This window comes from Lissotriton helveticus, chromosome 3_2, assembly GCF_964261635.1.
Source record: "Lissotriton helveticus chromosome 3_2, aLisHel1.1, whole genome shotgun sequence".
Classification (NCBI taxonomy): domain Eukaryota; kingdom Metazoa; phylum Chordata; class Amphibia; order Caudata; family Salamandridae; genus Lissotriton; species Lissotriton helveticus.
Genome location: NC_136062.1, coordinates 277656421 through 277676714, shown reverse-complemented (window position 1 = coordinate 277676714; position 20294 = coordinate 277656421). Strand labels below are relative to the sequence as shown.

The 20294-nt window shown below is 46.4% G+C and overlaps 1 protein-coding gene across 4 annotated transcripts in view; it reads left to right on the top strand.

Moving 5' to 3' along the window:
* ACSBG1 (acyl-CoA synthetase bubblegum family member 1) overlaps positions 1 to 20294 on the top strand; it is a 722575-nt gene that overhangs the window by 152070 nt on the left and 550211 nt on the right. For all 4 annotated transcript variants that reach the window (XM_078685209.1, XM_078685211.1, XM_078685213.1 and 1 more), the window contains exons 2-3: positions 6806 to 6902; positions 17527 to 17623. The gene's annotated coding sequence lies outside the window, so the exon portion shown is untranslated. The remainder of the gene's footprint in view (positions 1 to 6805; positions 6903 to 17526; positions 17624 to 20294) is intronic.

The window sequence follows — 20294 nt, the reverse complement described above, 5'->3', positions numbered from 1 at the left end:
TCCTGTCCACTTGTCTTGTAGGGCACAGGGCTCCACGGGGGCCATCACCCAGACCTGCAGTCCGGGCTGAAACTCGACCAGAGTGGCATTCTGATCATACCACCGTTTCATTTCCTCTAGAATGGCCTCGAGGTTTGCCTCGGCCAGTTCTCGGAACTTCCTAGTCTGGTTCCGGAGGGCCAGGATGTATCGAAACATATCTGGGGGGAGCTCTGGGGCCGCCGTTTCCCATCCTTCTTTGACCAGGCTGAGGGGTCCCCTGACGGGGTGCCCGTAGAGCAGTTCGAAGGGGCTAAACCCCAAGGATTTCTGGGGGACTTCGCGGTACGCGAAGAGGAGACAGGGAAGGAGGATGTCCCACTTGCGCCTCAGGGGCTCTTCGAGACCCATGATCATTCCCTTGAGGGTCCGGATAAATCGCTACACCAGACCGTTACCTTGGGGGTGATATGGGGTGGTGAACATGTACGTCACCCCATATTGTTGCCAGAGGGACTTCATGTACTTCGAGATGAAGTTTGTCCCTCGGTCGCTCACTACTTCGCGGGGGAATCCCACCTGGGAGAAGATCCCCATGAGGGCCCGCCTCACCACGGGGGCCATCACCGTTCGGAGGGGAATGGCTTCGGGGTATCGGGTCGCGTGGTCCACCAGGACGAGGATAAATCGGTGGCCCAAAGAGGTCCGGGGGTCAAGAGGCCCCACGATATCGATGCCCACCCGCTCGAAGGGGGTACTGACTACCGGGAAAGGTTGGAGGGGGCCTTGCGCCTCCCGTCGCTCTTACCGCTGGACTGACACGTGGGGCAGGACTTGCAGTGGGCCTCCACATCGGAGCGCATGCCGGGCCAGTAAAAGTGCGTGACCAGGCGGTGATACGTTTTGTCTTGTCCCAAGTGTCCCGCCAGGGGTACATCATGGGCCAGGTTCAGGAGGAAGCTGCGGAAGCGTAGGGGTACCACCAGCACTTGGGCTGACCCTAGCTCGGCTGCCTTCTGTTCGCTGTACAAAAGGCCGTTTTCCCAATAGACAAGGTGGGAGCCGGACTGGTTACCGGCGGCCTGGGCGGAGGCCTGCTGCCGCGGCCCAACCAAGGATGGACAGGAGATTTGTTCGAGGCAGAACTCTTCTCGGATCGGTCCTCCTTCTTGGCGCCACTGGGCCAACTCAGGGAGGTCGTTGAGGCTTGGGATCGGCTCGGCGTCAGGCCCGAGGGGACCGGCGTCGGAGACAAGGCTCTCCCCGGGGGACAGCTCGGGGTTTCAGATGACTCGGGGACCTCGGGGTCCTCGGGGGCTGGCTGGGCGTTCTCAGGGATTACCCCCTCGGGGGTGGCCACTCGGGCGGTCATGGATAGGTGCTCACACAGGCCCATTCGGGCAGGCCCACCATCTCCAGGTGGGTCCTTCGTTCTACTTGCTTCCACGGGGAACTCTCCAGGTCGTTGCCGAGCAGGCAGTCCACGGGCATGTCGGTGCGGACCGCTACTCGTAACTCCCCGGAGACGACCCCCCATTCGAACGGGACTTGAGCTATCCGGCAGGTGCGGACGGAGTTATCAGCTGCGATCACCCTGCAGGAGACGCGGGGTACAATTTGGGCTTCGGTGACCAAGTGACATTTTACTGTAGTGATGCTCTCCCTCACCAACGACCCCGCCACCGCCAGAGCCAACCTTCACCTTCGCCTGAAAGAGGTAGCCGAATGGATGAAGAACAGCCGCCTGAAGCTGAACTCGGACAAGACGGAAGTCCTCATCCTGGGATCCTCACCCTCCGCCTGGGACGACTCCTGATGGCCCCCCCGCCCTAGGCAGCGCACCCAAACCAACAGACCACGCACGCAACCTGGGCTTCATCCTGGACTCCTCCCTCTCCATGACCAGACAAGTCAACGCCGTCGCCTCGTCGTGCTTCAACATCCTGCGCATGCTACGGAAGATCTTCCGGTGGATCCCCACCGAGACCAGGAAGACGGTCACCCAGGCCCTCGTCACCAGCCGTCTGGACTACGGCAACTCCCTCTACGCCGGAACCACCGCCAAACTCCAGAAGAGACTCCAGCGGATCCAGAACGCCTCAGCACGACTCATCCTGGACATCCCCCGTCGCAGCCACATCTCCGGACACCTGAGAGACCTGCACTGGCTCCCGGTCAACAAGAGAATCACCTTCCGACTCCTCACCCACGCACACAAAGCCCTATACAACCAGGGCCCAGGATACCTCAACAGCCGCCTCAACTTCTACGCTCCCAAACGCCAGCTTCGATCGACCAGCCACGCCCTCGCCGCCGTCCCCCGCATCCGAAGAGCCACCACAGGGGGACGGTCCTTCTCCTACCTCGCCGCCAAGACATGGAACTCCCTCCCGAACCACCTCCGCCTGACCCAGGACCACCTCGCCTTCCGGAAGCACCTCAAGACCTGGCTGTTCGAGCAGCAGCGGACCCCCCCCCCTAGCGCCTTGAGACCCTCTGGGTGAGTAGTGCGCTATATAAATGCATTGATTGATTGATTGATTGATGCTGGCCCCTGTGTCGCAGAGCGCCCCTATGTGGTGGTCGTTGACGGTCACCTGCTGTCTGTACTTCTCAGTGTTGTCTGGCAGTGGGGCTACGGGGACCATTTCCCTATCACCCAGGGAGACTAAAATCATGGCTGCTGGATCACCCCCCTCAAAATCCTCCCCCTCCTCTTCTTCTAGGGCTACAGAGGTTATTTGGCGCGCTGGGGGACCCGCAGCGGCGGGCTTCTTGAATAGCGGGCAGCGGGGGTCATTGGCATAAGGCCCTGGTTGCTGGCAATGGAAGGATGTTTGGCTGACTCGGGGTCCTTGTCTGGCTGGCGGGAACCCTGCTCTGGCTGGGGGAGGAGAGGTTCCGGGCTGGTTTCTGGGGGGGCTTCGTGGGACCCTCCCTGGGACCCCCTCTGTCTACTCTGACCCCCCCCCTCCCCTCTGGTGGGAAGATCCTCGTTCGTTTCGGGCATAGTCTCCCCCGGAACCCCGGGGGACCCTGGTGCTCACCCAGCGATCGGCCTCAACGGCCAGTTTCCGGGGGTCAGCCAACTTGCTGTCCAGAAGATGCTGCCTCAGTTCCACAAAGCAATTTGTGGATAAATGTTCGTAGGCGATGAGATCAATGAGTCCCTCAAATGTGGTCACCTTGCTGCCCTTGACCCACCCTTCTAAGGCCCGGCTGTAGAAATTCACATATTCTACCCATGTGGTGCCGGGGATCTTCTTGCAGTCTCTAAACCGCTGCCGATACATTTCTGGGGTGAGCCCGTACCTTGTGAGGAGGGCCTCTTTCATGTGGCTGTAGGAAGTTTGTTCGGAGGACGGCAGATCGAGTAGGGTGTCTCTCCCTTCGCTCAGGAAATGACCCCACAGCCCGGCTCCCCAATCCGTCCGCGGGACTCGGTGGGAGGTCATGCACATGAGTCACCCCTATGGAAGGCCCAAGGTACCCCCTGGGCAGGGTGCAGTGTATGTGAAAGGTAGAGCATGTACTGCTGCAGGTGACATGCTCTGGTAGTGAATGGCAGCCATTTTCATTTTCACTATTGTAAGGCTATCTTGCTCCATAGATTAAAATGGGGGATGCTGGCTACAGTGGCTTCCAGTATTTCTTCCCATAGGAACAAGATAGGACATAAGTATCTAGTATCCCTGAACTCAGAATTTAATAACACATCTTTTAAGAAAGGTTGTTTTTAAATCCTGTGTTTGAGAACAGCACTTTTAGAAAGTTGCTGTTCTCTTGTCTGACCCTTCTGTGTGCCTTGGCCTGTTTGTGTATTGACTGTCTGGTTTGATAGTGACAGCGGCGGGGGATTCCCCAGGAGGCTGGCTGAGTCAGCCCTAGGCTGAATGACTGCATTTGCAACTGGAGTGGTGGGAGGAGTTAGCACCTGGGCCTGAATAGGGCTGTGCCTGCCTTCCACAATGCTAACTCCACCTCCTGCTGGGCGGCTGATGACCCTGCCCCTCACTCTGAAAGGAAAGAAGAAGCCAGCAAAACAAAGTACTCAGGAAACACCCAGAACTGGTTCAGACCGAGCTCAGGGCCCACATGCACAGAGAGAACAAAGTTTTTAGGGGTATAAGTACAGGACCCCTGACAACAGACAATTAGATCTGTACTCGTACCAGCCGGTAGGGTAGTGGTCTCATGGGACAGCAACCCCGAAGACGGCCGAGTGAGGTTGCGAAGACTTGTTTGTCCTTATGCAGTGGCTTTAATATATATGACGCCCTGAAGAAATTGCCAATAAATCGATGGCAATGAAACATGTCGGCAAGTAAAGTGGTGTTGGTTGGATAGTTAGTAACCACACTCACTTATTTTAGGTTCCACACCCAACACAAGAGACAGAATAAAATTGCATATCTGTGTTGTCGTGTGTATTTTATATGTTGTTTTTGACACGTTACTGGTTGTCCTGTGGTCTATCCTCACTGCATACTTACACAATACACTTATTCTTGTTTGTGTTTTCTGGACACAATTTTTCTTTTCTGAGGTTGATGGTGCCAATGATGAGAACAGTAAGCATAAACAATTCCCAACAGGTATCAATAGGAAGACAAAACACGTAGGGCGCCATAAAATTAGGCTGTGTGGACCACACAGCCTAATTTTATGGCGCCCTACGTGTTTTGTACTCCTGAAATTGAATCTTGTTTTAAGTGATTATTACTTAAATCCCTGGAGCCATTACTCTGTTATTTTCACTGTCACTTTGCGCCGACCACGCTGTTTTCACCCCTGCACTTGCACCACCATCACTATTCACTGTATATATTCATGTATATATCACTTGCACCAAGTGCCACCGGGTTGTCACCCCATTTACTGTATACAGTGCTGTTTAACTGTATGATTTTGCAAAAGACCTGCCTTGCTTTCTAAATGGTGAATAATACCCGTTTGTTCTCAAATTTACAGTGACTCCTTTTTTCTTTCTTATGTAATGCATATTGCATACACCCGTTGAATTGTCTTCCTATTGATACCTGTTGGGAATTGTTTATGCTTACAGTCTACACCCATCCCAACTTGGTCTATGGGTTCCCTCCTGTTCATCCTATACAATGATGAGAACAGGGCAATCCTGGTGAGTACCTGCCAGGTTTTCGTTGGTGGTGCGCCCGTGAGGTCCCATCTCGCTCCTACACACTTTTTTGTATCGTGTTTTGGGTACAGGTTTGACACTAAGGTGTGTGTTTGTTATATGTCTCGCAATTGGAATTTTATACTTACCATAAGGGAATGGGCGATTATTAAAGGAGGCACACTTTTAGGATATACCGACTACCCCAACAATTAATGAAAGGGGAGGAAGTTTGTAATACTTATGCAACATATAGTATACCTAAAAAGAATCACAAGAGTCGATAGGTGCCTATAAAGTCTAGATCATTGATGTTTTGTTTGTAAAGATCTCTTCTCAAACCCGACCGGAATTACAGGTCGGGATAAGGCTAGCTTTACTGGATGTCAGTACTTTCTTGTGGCATTGGGATACATTGCCTCACTCCATTTTGTGGGCCCCTCAGCCACATTTCCTTCGCCCATAAAACAGTAGCTTGCTACTCTGCAAACTAAAACCAACAAAGAAGACTACCCACGCTGATCGATAGACAGTAAAGAAGGTCTAAATCTTTGTCAGACCAGTAGTGAAAATCAACAAATGAGATGAGATGTGCAGAAAGTAAAGAAGGACCCATTAACTCTTCTCTTTGCTTAAAATGCCATGAATGAAGGACTCTTCACCTCTGCTCATCTACTGTTATGTTATGTTATGTTACTGTTGGCCATCTTGCAGTGGTGTTGGTCTTACTGCCTCTGACGAGCATGTGTTCTCCCTCAACAGGAAATGCACTTCTTCTAGATACTTCTCATCCCCTATGACCTTCCCGGAACCTCTGGTCACCCCAAGTTGGTAACTGACAAAGGATACTATGTCATCTCTTACCTTGGACTCTTTTGATGACGTAGTTGATTTCGCAGGGACGCAAGGGACCAACTTCCCAAACAACTAACCTTAGACTTGCGATTTTAATTCTACAAGATTAAAATTTGAAATTTGGGAGGAGGGGCGGGTATTGGACGTGACGGAGATTCTTGCTGTCGACCTGCGAAGCAACAAGTATCAAGGGATCAGACCAACTACTCTCTCCAGGGTCTTCACACTAGAAACCATCACAGCCTAAATACTATGTTTGCACCTTTAGATTTCTAATTTGCGCCTACCTGCGAGCAGCTGTCTTTGGTCTAATGTCCAGTATGTCTTGTCATGTATTGATGAGCAGTAAGTTGTCAAGTAGATGTCAGGCACCTTCTAATTGTTTGTTCTGTGTTCTAAACTGGAGGATTTTAGCTAAAGGTAAAAGGAAAATGTCACAATCTTTTCATGCACTTCAATTGTACATTTTACTCTCTGGTCTTCCTTTAACTTACTTAGAACAGTCTTGGTTGTTCTCAAAATGCTGGGATGTCCGAACAGTTGAACTACAAGACAACACAACACCCCTCTCAAGTACAACTTAAAATGCCTGAAAGCTTCTTACAACAAATCTCTGATATTAACCTTCTTAACCTTTGGCATGAATGTTTCTTCATATATACAATACTTGTACAAAGTCTTTACAGTTTTTCCTATAAAAAAAAGAAACAACAGGTTCCAAAACCTTCACTTAGTGAAACGTTCCAAAAATTGTTCTAGATGCCTTTCTTTCGTAGGGCACCTGTTTTTTATTTTAGCAAAATGTACTTATCTCCTTTTCTTTTGTCTGTGCAGGCTCCGTTGAAAACTGCTGGTCCGGCTGAAGAAATTGGAGCATCTGAAGTATTGTTCACCAAAGACTTGACTGAAGGAAGGTTTCCAATCCTAACAGGTAAGTTTCTTGATGCAAAGCGCCTTCTGGAACATCGGGTGCAGTTTAAATAACAGTACCCCAGCCTTGAGGCCTTTCCAGACGGAAAACGGAAAACAAATTAACAAGCACTAAATAAAACGAAAACATATTCCTGCATTAAAATGAAAATATAAGTATTCCACCATTTGGTACCTTCATGACAAATAATAAAATAGCGCTTTGTGACACATTTTCAATAATGCTTTTTACAGAATGTTTACACCAATCACACTGACCAATCTGAGAGTCCTGGTGCACGGGAAAGGGGTGGGTTTTCTTTTATAAAAAGGTTCTGATCAGTACTAAGGGGTCCATTAGGATGGCGGGCGGACTTTGTCCGCCCGCCACCCTAACGGAGATCGGGACCGCCCGCCATAAGGGCAGGGGTCCCGTTGTGGGTATTAGGATGTGCCCGCCACTGTGGGCACATCCTATATGTTTTGCATTGTGGCGGGCGGTGCTCTCTGCACCGCCCGCCACAATGCAAAACATATGCTGACGCATTTCAGGATGCAAAGTGGCAGGCACCGCGCGGTGCCTGCTGCTTTGCATATGTACATGTGGGGGGGGTACCATAGGTACCCCCCATGTGCCCCCCGACAGTGATGGCAACCTGGGGGCCCTGCAGGGTGCCCCCGCAGCAATCTCCGCCTGCCTTTCCGTGGCGGCATTGCCGCCACGGAAAGGCCCCTACTTTGTGCCATGGTAATATGGCAAGGCGACCGCGGCGGTAAAGCACCGTCCATCACCACCCCCTTTTGTACCGCTTTTGGCCGCCATAAGTGTGGCAGGGTATGCTCAGACGTGAGTCCCTTGCTCTCTTTGCCACTGGATTCAAGCAAGCCGGGCTGAAGACGGCTGGAATGCCAGAAACCGGTCCTCGGAAGCTTGTTTCCGGTCCAGGGAAGGCATGGCTTGGCAGTTCGGGCTGGACTGTTCCCATGAGGCACAGGGTCAGACTGATTTGCATATAGCCATGTCTGAACTGGGGTGGCAGAGTGGGCTAAAGAACGGTGATGGATCAAACCCAGATCTCTTGACTGGGTGTGAGTGTTTGATTGGTTCTGATGCTCCGTCCATCACCACCCCCTTTTGTACCGCTTTTGGTCGCCATATGTCTGGCAGGGTATGCTCAGACGTGAGTCCCTTGCTCACTTTGCCACTGGATTCAAGCAAGCCGGGCTAAACACGGCTGGAATGCCAGAACCCGGTCCTCAGAAGCTTGTTTCCGGTCCAGGGAAGGCATGGCGTGGCAGTTCGGGCTGGACTGTTCCCATGAGGCACAGGGTCAGACTGATTTGCATAGAGCATAGTCTGAACTGGGGTGGCAGAGTGGGCTAAAGAACAGTGATGGATCAAACCCAGATCTCTTGACTGGGTGTGAGTGTTTGATTGGTTCTGATGCTCCGTCCATCACCACCCCCTTTTGTACCGGTCTTTCCGTCCGCCGCTGTCCCCTCCGACATCCTAATCTGGCGGAGGGGAAAACGAGAGTGCTTGTCGGGCGGATTGCCTCCGCCAGGGTGGCGGTGGCCACCGCCACCCTGGCGGAGGCAATCCGCCTGCCATCCTAATGGACCCCTAAGTGTACTGTAGGACCAATGTTTATGGTCTCATCATGAACTCCTATAGAGGTTTATGACAGTACTCCCCTCTCAAGATCCCCCCTAAAACAGTTGTAATTGGTTTTGGTTTATTGGGAAAGCGTACATGGAAGGCCCTTACAGCTCTAGGTGCATTTTTGAGGTGAGTTATAGGTTCCCATGATCTGTCTTCAGGACCATAACCCCTCCAATCTACCAAGTAAAAGAGTTTGCCACGAACCCTTTTAGAATCCAAGATAGCTTTTACTTCAAACTCTGGATGACCTTCTATTTCTATGGAAGGAGGAGGTCGGATAAGACGAGTCCCAGAATTATACGGTTTGATTAAAGAGTCATGGAAAACTGGATTGGATCTGGTATTTTGAAGGGAGGTTTAGCTTCATACAAACTGGGTTTATGACCTTTTTAATTGAGAAGGGACCTATAAATTTAGGGTTAAATTTCTTATTCCCTTTTATTTTCAGGGTTTTAATATTCAACCAAACCTTATCTCTTAGGTTATACTGGGGTTGCTCAGTTCTATGTTTATATGCTTTCTCTTTTTGTAACTCTTTTGCTTTAGCCAAACTGAATTGAGCATCTTCATAAATGGACGACAATCTTGAAATATAATCATGAATATCAGGGACGGTATTGCTATTATTTTGCTGACTTGGGATATTCTTCGGATCAAAACCGTAATTGCAAAAAAATGGGGACATTTTGATAGAAGTATGTTCAACGTTATTATATGCGAATTCTAGGGCACTTAAGAGATCTGACCATTCGTCATCAAGACTTGTCAACATGCAACGAAGAAATTGTTCGATAGTTTGATTGGTGTGTTCTGTTAAACCGTCTGTTTGAGGATGATAGCTCGATGATAATCTAATTTCCATATTCAAGATATAACTTAGATTCTGCCAGACATGGGAAATGAATTGGGAACCCCTATCGGAAATAACCAGAGATGGAATGCTATGTAATCTTATGACATGAGTCATTAAAAGTCGTGCTAAGTCTATGGCGGTTGGAAGTTTCTTTAAAGGAATTAAGGGCCAGATGTAGGTAGGCTTTTACCGGGTGGTAACGGCCGAATTCGGCCGTTACCACCCGGTAAAAGCATTTTGACATGTAGGTCCCTGTAATTTACAGACTCGGTAAATTTACCGATAGGTAAATTTACCGAGTATGTAAAATACAGAGTCGGTATCATTACTGATTCCGGAAAATTGGTATGTAGGTGGGACTCTTCTGAGTCCCACAAGCAGTACAACATCGGTATTTTACCATCAAATACTACTTGATGGTAAAATACCGTTTCTGGTGTGCATGCACATGTGTGCATGCACACCTATGCCATATGACAGGCAGACCTGCCCTTAGGGCAGGTATGCCTGCCACATGGCACCCGAGCCTCTTTTGGGGGTGCCAGAGGGTGTCAAAGTGACACCCCCTGCACCCTTGTGACAGTCGGTATTTTCCGATGTGGTAAATACCGACCGGTATATGCCCAATCAATCCTATGGGCTTCAAAGCCCATAGGAATGCATGGGCATTAACTGGTCGGTATTTACCACATCGGAAATTACCGACTGTTTCCGATTCGGTAATTGCACATCTGCAATTACCTACATCTCGGTATTTTTATTTACCGACCTCTTAAATACCGAGTCGGTATGACTCGGTATTTAAGAGGTCGGTAAATAAAATTTACCTACATCTGGCCCTAAATGAGCCATATGTGAAAATTGGTCTACCACAGTTAGGATGGTAGTAAAACCTTTCTTAGTTGGAGGAAGCTCTACAATAAAATCTAAAGAAATAGTATGCCATGGCTGAGGTGGTATGGGAAGGGGTGTCAACAATCCACTTGGAGCCTGATGAGAAGCTTTATTCTGGATACAAACACTACAAGTTTCAACAAATTGTTGTACATCTTTGAACATTGATGGCCACCAAAAATGTCTTTTGATTAGTTCATACGTTTTAGTTATGCCTGGATGGGCTGTCAAAGGAGTGTCATGATGAAGATGGAAAATTGACTTTTGAATAGCTGGTGTAGGTACCATAATCAGGTTATGTACAAAAAAAGTGTATCTCTTGCCTGAATAAATGGGTAATCCTTTTCCCATTCTTCTAGACTTTTAGTTTGAAGTTTTTTTTATATCTTCAATGTTATGTTATTATAAGCTTATAAAGCGCTATATCACCCTGGGGTATCTAAGCGCTATCAGCGGATACACAACAACGGTGGGTAAAACAAGCAGATCACAGAAGCCCCCACAAAAAGCACTGTCTTCAGCTTTTTCCTGAACAAAAATAGGTTTGTCTCCTTCCTGAGTTCAGCCGGAAGAAGGTTCCATGCAGGAGGAACAGTGCTGGAAAAGGCACGGCCACCCTTAGATGTAAGGTTGTACCGAGGACAGAGAAGATTACATGCCTCCGTCGATCGGAGAGACCTAGCAGGTAGGTACCTAGGAAGCCGATCTTTAATGTATTTGGGGGCTGAACCGTAAACCGCTTTGTGTGCAATACAAAGGCTTTTAAATTTAGTTCTTTGGGCGATAGGGAGCCAATGTAAGCTGCGAAGGAGGGGCGTAACATGAGTTTGCCGGGGTTTTTTAAAAATAAGCCTTGCCGCGTCGTTCATCACGACCTGTAGGCGGGCCAAAAGGTAGCTAGGGAGCCCATAGTAGAGGGAGTTACCATAGTCCAGCCGAGCTAGAACTAAGGCAGAGACGGCCAGCTTCAAAGTGGAAGAGGATAAAAATGAGGAGAGTTTCCTCAGCTGGCGGATCAGACTCACACAGATGCCCACCACTGAGGATACCTGCTGAGTCATGGAAAGTCGGACATCAATTTTAATGGCAAGACTTTTGACTGCTGGCACTGGGGCTGGAGGCGGCCCCAGTTCCGCCGGCCAGAACTGATCGCACCAAGGGTTGGCCACCGTAGTGATTGCCAGGACTTCGGTTTTTTCTGGGTTTATTTTTAAGGAGTTGTTCGACATCCAACTGGTTATGAATTTGAGAATGTTCTGCATTCTCAAATGAGCCTGAGCATTGTTGTCAATCTGAAACAGGATTTGTGTATCGTCTGCATAATTGTAGACTCTACAGTCCATCCTGTTCAGTGACGCGATCAGTGGTTGCAGATATATGTTGAAGAGTAAGGGTGACAGAGCCGAGCCCTGGGGCACACCGCAAGTCAGTTTTGCTGATTTTGAGACAGACTCAGCAAGCTGTACTCGTTGTGACCTGTCTTCAAGGAAGGATGTCAGCCAGGCAAGGGCTGTGCCCTGAATCCCGAGATCCTGTATCCGCGTTAAAAGTTGGCAATGATTGACAGTATCAAATGCCGCGGATAAGTCCAAAAGGATCAGGGCACTGGGTTTCTTATTGTCCGCCTTACGTCTCAGGTCATCCAGCACGGATAGCATCACCAATTCCGTGCTGTGGTGAGCTCTGAAACCCGCCTGGTTAGGCTCCAAGAGGTGGTTACTCTCCAGAAAGTGGGTGAGAGTATGTAAAACATGTTGCTCCAAGATCTTCGCAACAAAGGGCAGCTGGGAGATAGGCCTGAAGTTTTTTAAGTTTTTTGGGTCCGCTCCAGCTTTCTTAAGTAGCGGGACCACCCTTGCCTCCTTAAAGTTAGTGGTCACCAATCCCTGCTTAATAGAGTGGTTAAGCAGCGTAAGGACATTATCTTCCAAACCAGGCCAGCCTAACTTAAAAATTTGAGGAGGACAGGGGTCAGCAGGGGAACCTGATTTCACCCGGTTCAGTATAGTCGTTAAGCCTTCCTTTGTTAAGGCTGGCAGAACCACTAACTTTTGCGTATTGAGGCTGGTGAGAGGAGGGAGGCTGGTGAGAGGAGGGAGGGGGTTTATGGGACACAAGGGAATAGGACTCTGATTGATTTCTGAGACCAGGTTCTTAATTTTGTTCAAGAAGAAGTCCTGAAAGTCCTGACAATCTTTAGAGTCAAAAAGAGGTTTTGGCTCTTTGATGGTACGTAGATCATTCAGGACTTTGAAAACCTCTTTCTGGGGATTAGTAGCCGTAGATATGACTGTTTCAAAGAATTCGGCTTTTCTTAGATGAATGGCTTTTTTATAGAGTGCAAGCTCCAATTTGTAGGCTTCATGTTCACTGAGTGCGCGTGACTTCCGCCAGGCTCTTTCACGTTGACGTAAAACCTGCTTTTGCAGCCTCAGGTCTTTATTGAACCATCCTGCGGATTTGCCCTTGTCTCTCATTCTGATTTTACGGGCCGGTGCGACCACCTCAATTGCTTCTTTGAGGGAGGCCAGCACGATGGTGCTTACAATATTCACATCGTCATTAGGTGGCAAGGGAGGTGTAGTATGTGAGAGGGCGGCAATTAAACCATCAGCTTTGACCTGCTTCCAGCTCCGGAGGAATTTCCACTGAGATCTTGTTTCTAGTTGTCCTCGCAAGAGAGGAAAGTGGCCTTCGATCAGATAATGATCCGACCAGGGACAAGGGGAAATCATCAGGGGAGCTAGAAGGGGGCGAGAGGACCATATCAGGTCCAATGTATGGCCCTTCTGGTGGGTTGGTTCCTCTACTACCTGTGTAAGTCCTAAATACATGAGGACTTCGTCAAGTTGATTTGCCTGATTGTTCCTTGGGGTGGTTTCCCAGTGGAAATTGAAATCCCCTAGTATCACCAACCCCTCATAACGAGTGCGGAGGTCCTGTACCGTCTTCAAAAAAGGCTCCAGGAACTTTACAATTGTATTTGGAGGGCGATAGACTAACAGGAAGGTTACACAGTCCGTGGGGGAGCAGAATTTCACTCCCAGGACGTCTACCCCTTCAATGCACTCAGAGTATACAGTTTCCGTCTTTAAGACATCATTAAAGAGGAAAGCTACCCCGCCCCCCACAGCATTATTTGGCCGATTAGCATAGATGGCAGAAAAGTTAGGAGGGAGGGCAGCCACTAAGTCTGGGGTAGAGGAATCATTAAGCCAAGTTTCGGTGATACATAGGATATCAATAGTGTCTTCCTGTAGAAGGGAGAAGACTTCAAGACAATGCTTCTGGAGGGATCGGGTGTTGAGCAATGAGAACTTACAACCCTGCCTACGGGTCTGTGTCACCACATACTGACAAACTAGCCTGAAAACAAGTAGTTAGTAGTACAGGATGAACTATAACATCTAGTTCAGATTCTTTTTCTCCAATGCGGGATAAAGCATCTGCTTTCTGATTTTCTTTTCCTGGTCGATTTGTAATTACAAAGGTATAATCATTAAAGAACAAGGACCATCGTAATTGCCTGGCTGTTAAGGCTTTTACAGATTTTAAGGCTTGTAAGTTTCTGTGATCTGTATAGATTGTAATTGGGTGACGTGCCCCTAACAAGTCATGGGGCCACTCCTCAAAAACTGCTTTTATGACCAATAGTTCTTTGTCCGCAATGGCTTAGTTTAATTCTGCTGAAACAGATTTCTGGAGTAATAAGCTATAGGATGCATTTGGCCTGTATCTTTATTTCGTTGTGACAGAATACCACCTAGGGCAAACTGAGAAGCATCGGCTTCTACTATGAAAGGTTGAGTAGGGTCAGGGTGACACAAAATAGGTGCTGTAGTAAATTTTTGTTTTAATTCTTGAAAAGCTTCTTTAGCAGATTCGGACCAAATAAATTTTACTCCTTTTCGTAATAACTTGGTAATAGGAGTTATCATCTGAGAAAAATCCTGTATAAATCGACGGTAAAAATTCGCAAAGCCCAAAAAGCTTTGTAATTGCTTAACCGATGAAGGGCTTGGCCAAGAACTAACAGCTTCGAACTTTTTTGGATCCATTTCGATTCCTGAAGGACTAATCACATAACCAAGAAAGTCCACCTTTGAAACATGGAACAAACCTTTCTCTAATTTGACGTAAAGGGAATTTGAAAGCAATTTCTGAAGAATGGCGCAAACTTGTTTTACATGCTCCCCTTCTGAATTTGAATAAATGAGCATATCATCTATGTATACCACACAACATACATCTATGAACTTGTGTAACACTTCATTTATGAAAAATTGGAATGCGGCAGGAGCAATGCAGAGTCTGAAAGGCATAACTTGGTATTCAAAGAGGCCAAATTTTGTATGGAACGCAGTTTTCCACTCATCGCCTTTTCGGACTCTCACAAGATGATACGCTCTGCGCAAATCCAGTTTCGTGTAAATGGTGGCATTTTTTACCTGATCTAATAATGTTGGAATAAGAGGTAAGGGATATCTATTTTTAATTGTTACGTTGTTCAAGGCTCTGTAGTCGATACACAGGCGTAACTCCCCCCCTTTTTTTGGAATGAAAAAAAGAGAAGAAGAAGCTGGCGATTTTGAATGTCGAATAAAGCCGTTTGAGAGATATTCGTCTAGATACCCTCGTAGATGTTCATTCTCTTTTTCTGTAAGTGCATAAATCCTACTGCAAGGTAAAGTAGCACCAGGTGTAAGGTCTATCCTACAGTCAAAATCCCTATGGGGGGGGAGGGTTAGCTTTCTTTTTGTCAAATACGTCAGTTAAGTCAGAATAAACAGAAGGTACTCCTTCTAATACTAACACACTTGGGGAGTTGGTTGAAAACTCAAAACCTTGTATAACTACTTCAGTTTTTGCCTTAAGAAAACAATGTTTAAGGTATGAGGAGATTTGAAAGTTATAACTTTGGTTACCCAATCAATGCCAGGGTTGTGTGAGATTAACCATGGAATTCCTAGGATCAATTTAAACTGAGGTGCATCAATTATATAAAAAAGGATTTTTTTCTATGGATGGGAACAACATCCATTTCCAATGGTTCAGTTTGACGTGAAATTGGTCCAGAAGTAAGCTCCTTACCGTCTACTGCCCTTACTGTTTCAGGGTGGCTCTTGATGTTAGATTTAAAACCTAATTGAATAAAAAACTGTGTGTCAATAACATTTCCTGTGGCTCCAGAATCTATTAGAGATTCAATTTTCCAAGAACACATGGGATCTTACAAACTTTTTAGAATGACCTTAATACACAGATGTCGACACCCTTGGGGTGGTACAGTAGAGGTCAAAGTAGAAAAAGCACTCGACAAATTTACCTCGTCTTTTATCGAGTGATCTACTTTTCCGGCTTTACTTGTGTTACTGCTAATTCAGAAGATTTTATTTTACTTTTGATTGGACGAGTAGGGCACTCCTTAACGAAATGACCTGCTTTACCACAGTAGAGGGATTGATTCAACTTCCGCCTTTTTTCTTTTTCGTCTTTAGATAGAGGCCCTGGAATCGCCCCAATTTGCATAGGTTCTGTTGTATCTGTTTTGGAAGATACTTCTCTTGAAGTAGTAGGTTTTTCTTTGAAAAATACCAACTTGTGATCAGTTTTTCCTTTTTCGCCTCTTCTCTCTGATAATCTATGATTTAATTTTACTACTAAATCAATAAAGTCATTTATGTCTTCAGGAGGCTCTAGGATTTGGGTTACCATGTCTTTTAATTCTTCCTTTAAACCTCTATAAAAGAGGGAGACTCTTTTGTCATATGGCCATTCAGCTTCTAAAACCAAACGATTAAAACTTGAAATGTAATGGAGTAAATCAGATGATCCTTGACTTAAATTTAACAGCTCGTTATCAGCAGATTGCACAAAAACATGCTTTGCAAAAATCTTTTTCATAGCACGTTCGAAGTCTCTAAGATTATATAAAATCGGATCATCTCTTTCTACTAGAGGAACAGACCAAAGGGCTGCATCTCCCCCTAAGTAAGATAACATAAAAGCCACTTTGGAAGAGTCATCAGGAAAAGCTGTGGTTTTAGCTAAGAAAGGTAAATGACATTGATTCATAAATATGTAGAACTTATTGCAGTCCCCATAAAATCTTTCAGGTTGCGCAAGAGGAATAGGTACTGGTGTCACAACCTGGATCTGAGTCTGAGCACTAGAAGTGGAAGAGGAAGCACTGTTAGGAAATGTTCCTTGGAAGGTCGCTGGTTTGAGAATTGGTTTTTGTTGAACAGCGCTTTGCAGGGTTGAAATATCCCTACGCAAGGCCGCATTTTCAACTTGTATGTCGTTTAACATGGCTGCTATGTCCTGTAAGGAAACTTGATCCATTGCGTCTGGGCAAAATGGTAATCTTGGGAATTGCCTTCTGTCAAGGATACTACGTTGTCTCTTACCTTGGACTCTTTTGATGACGTAGTTGATTTCGCAGGGACGCAAGGGACCAACTCCCCGAACAACTGACCTTAGACTTGTGATTTTAATTAGACAAGATTAAAATTAGAAATTTGGGAGGAGGGCCGGGTACTGGACGTGACGGAGATTCTTGCTGTCGACCTACGAAGCAACAAGTATCAAGGGATCAGACCAACTACTCTTCTCCAGGGTCTTCACACTAGAAACCGTCACATCCTAAATACTATGTTTGCACCTTTAGATTTCTAATTTGTGCCTTCCTGCGAGCAGCTGTCTTTGGTCTAACATCCAGTATGTCTTGTCTTGTATTGATGAGTAGTAAGTTGTCAGGTGGATGTCAGGCACCTTCTAGTTGTTTGTTCTGTGTTCTTTCATGTAGGATTTTAGCTAAAGGTAAAAGGAAAATGTCACAATCTTTTCCTGTACTTCAATTGTAAATTTTACTCTCTGGTTTCCCTTTAACTTACTTAGAATAGTCTTGGTTGTTCTCAAAATGCTGGGATGTCCAAACAGTTGAAATACAAGACAACACAACACCCCTCTCAAGTACAACTTAAAATGCCTGAAAGCTTCTTACAACAAATCTCTGATATTAACCTTCTTAACCTTTGGCATGAATGTTTCTTCATATTTACAATACTTGTACAACGTCTTTACAGTTTTTCCTATAAAAAAAAGAAACAACAGGTTCCAATATCTTCATTTAGTGAAAAGTTCCAAAAATTGTTCTAGATGCCTTTCTTTCGTAGGGCACCTGTTTTTTATTTTAGCAAAATGTACTTATCTCCTTTTCTTTTGTCTGTGCAGGCTCCGTTGAAAACTGCTGGTCCGGCTGAAGAAATTGGAGCATCTGAAGTATTGTTCACCAAAGACCTGACTGAAGGAAGGTTTCCAATCCTAACAGGTAAGTTTCAGTATTCTGGAACGAGAGACTTCAGACGCGGCCTTTCTTGATGCACAGAAGAAGGCAAAGCGCCTTCTGGAACATCGGGTGCAACTTAAATAGAAAACCGCACCCGACCGCACCCAAAACGAGCGCACGCACGGCCACGTCAGGCCGGTGAAGCCGATTTCGGAACCCTGGCCCCCCGGTAAAAGACAGAGTGCAGAGAGTCTCAATGCAGTACGAAGAAAACAATAACAGTACCCCAGCGTTGAGGCCTTTCTAGACGGAAAACGGAAAACAAATTAGCAAGCACGAAATAAAAAGAAAACATATTCCTGCATTAAAATGAAAACATAAGTATTCCGGCATGTGGTACCTTCATGACAAATAATAAAATAGTGCTTCGTGACATATTTTCAATAATGCTTTGTACAGAATGTTTACACCAATCACACTGACCAATTTGAGAGTGCTGGTGCACGGGAAAGGGGTGGGTTTTCTTTTATAAAAAGGTTCTGATCAGTACTAAGTGTACTGTAGGTCCAATATTTATGGTCTCATCATGAACTCCAATAGAGGTTTATGACAGTAACATCCCCTTTGCCACTCATAACTCTGCCTTTTTTTGCCTCCACCCTCCACCCTTCCTCTTGCCTCCTTCAGCTTATTTTTGTCATGGATCCACAAGGTATAACTGATGCCAACCAGGAGCTTTTGAGACACTTTGCTTATTAAATTAAGTATCCCCCAATCTAACAAAAAAGCTTCCAAGACTTTGAAACATAGACTTCTCAAATTACATCAGGAAACCCTAATTTCTGACCCCTACTTCCGCATAAATGAAGGAGTTTTATTAAGTGCCATTACCTTTTTGACAAATAGAAAAGCACAATGGAGGAAAGTCCTGTTCTCAGTGCTCCTTGTCTCAACATCCAGGAAATGCCTCATGGTCAGAGACTCTCAATGGCCCCCTCATCAGTTTTCAGAGCATTAGCAACCATCACCATCTTCTACAATGGAACTATTCATATCCAATCTTCAAACCACAACCAAGAAATATTTGTGGAAATGTTCCCCCTCATCAAAAAAGATTCATTGAATACTGGAACCACTATCTGCCCATGTCTGCCCAAATCTGCATGCTACACTGTCTCTTCACCATCACCCGATGGGTCTGAGCCATCCAGCATTCGCTACACCTGAATGCAGCCACACCCCACTCCCAGAGCAGCTACCTCTTAGTTGCATAGCCTTGACACTCCCACCCTCACCTTGGCTATACCTCTGACTCCCCACACAATCACTCAGACTACATCTGCGACTCTGCACATGCTTCTACCTTAGGCACTCCTCATTGTTTACTCCATAATAATGCCCAGCAATATAACCATTGTATACTCACTCATCCACCTCTTGACTTCTCCACCACCTAACTTGGAGCCTACCTCCACCTCCAACCTATCCTCCCCTCTGTTGGCTCCCCCAGGCAATCAGCACTCCATCACTACAGACATTGACACGCCCTCGCCAACTTGCCGTCGCTCAAATACCTGACAACCCGCTCCCACATCTCACTTGAATCCAGACTTGACGTGATTAAACAAAATCTACACAAACTCAAACCAGACGTACAAAGACTTATTCGCATCACCTTAGAGATGACCAGTAATCAGTGACCTATCAGGAATCCGAGGTTTAACCCTCTTATTTAAGATTAATCCTCCAACCACCTCTTCATACCTCCAACACACCTCCCAACCAACTTACTTCACCTTCTATGACACCCATGTACTTGAGATGGAGAACCCTACCGTATCCTAATGCACCTTTGCTGCCGATCAGATATAAAACTCTCTATCCGACAAAGCTATTCACTCCCTTCTCATATCAAATAACTTCCCACACCCTGATAACACCGACAATCAGTGCCCAATCCAACCCATTCCTGCGAACCAACACAGAGCACCAAGGCTCAATCACAGAGCAGTCAACAAACACAACCTCAGTCAAATTACCCTCACTCAGACTACTTCAGTCAATTCTAAACTACATCTGAATTGCATGCTACTCAATTGTAGATCGGCTAAAGACACGCGGTTGATATCGCTGACCTTATACTCACACAGGATCTTGACTCCTAATCTTGACTGAAACTTGCCTAAAAGATTCCTCTGTTCCAATCCTTGACATACTTGTCCCTCCTAACCATGCCATTACTAGACTAGATAAACTCAGCAGACCAGGTGGAGGCATTGCCTGCATACACCGTAAACCCTTTCAGTGAGAAATTCCCAATCCCCTGTTTTATCCACGTGCAAATATTTATGCCTCAATATTGCATGCAACAACAGGCCTCTATGCAAACTATGCACATTCTACCATCTTCAAGGAGACAACATTTCTTTCATGAAACAAATTATAGAAATCATTGCTACTAACACGGGACAATATTGCATCCAAATCTCCCTCAGTGACTTCAACCTGCTCTTGAATGATCTGAATGACCCTGCAGTTAACAGCTTTAAAACCTATCTTACTGATCTAAACTAGACCCAAATCTGTGAGAGACTCACACACAACAAGGGAGAGACTTTGGATCTTATCATATTGAAAACCAATTCCATTCAGCTTGAATAAATCCTCCCCTGTGATTAGTCTGACCATGTTCGCATAACATTCCTCATCACTG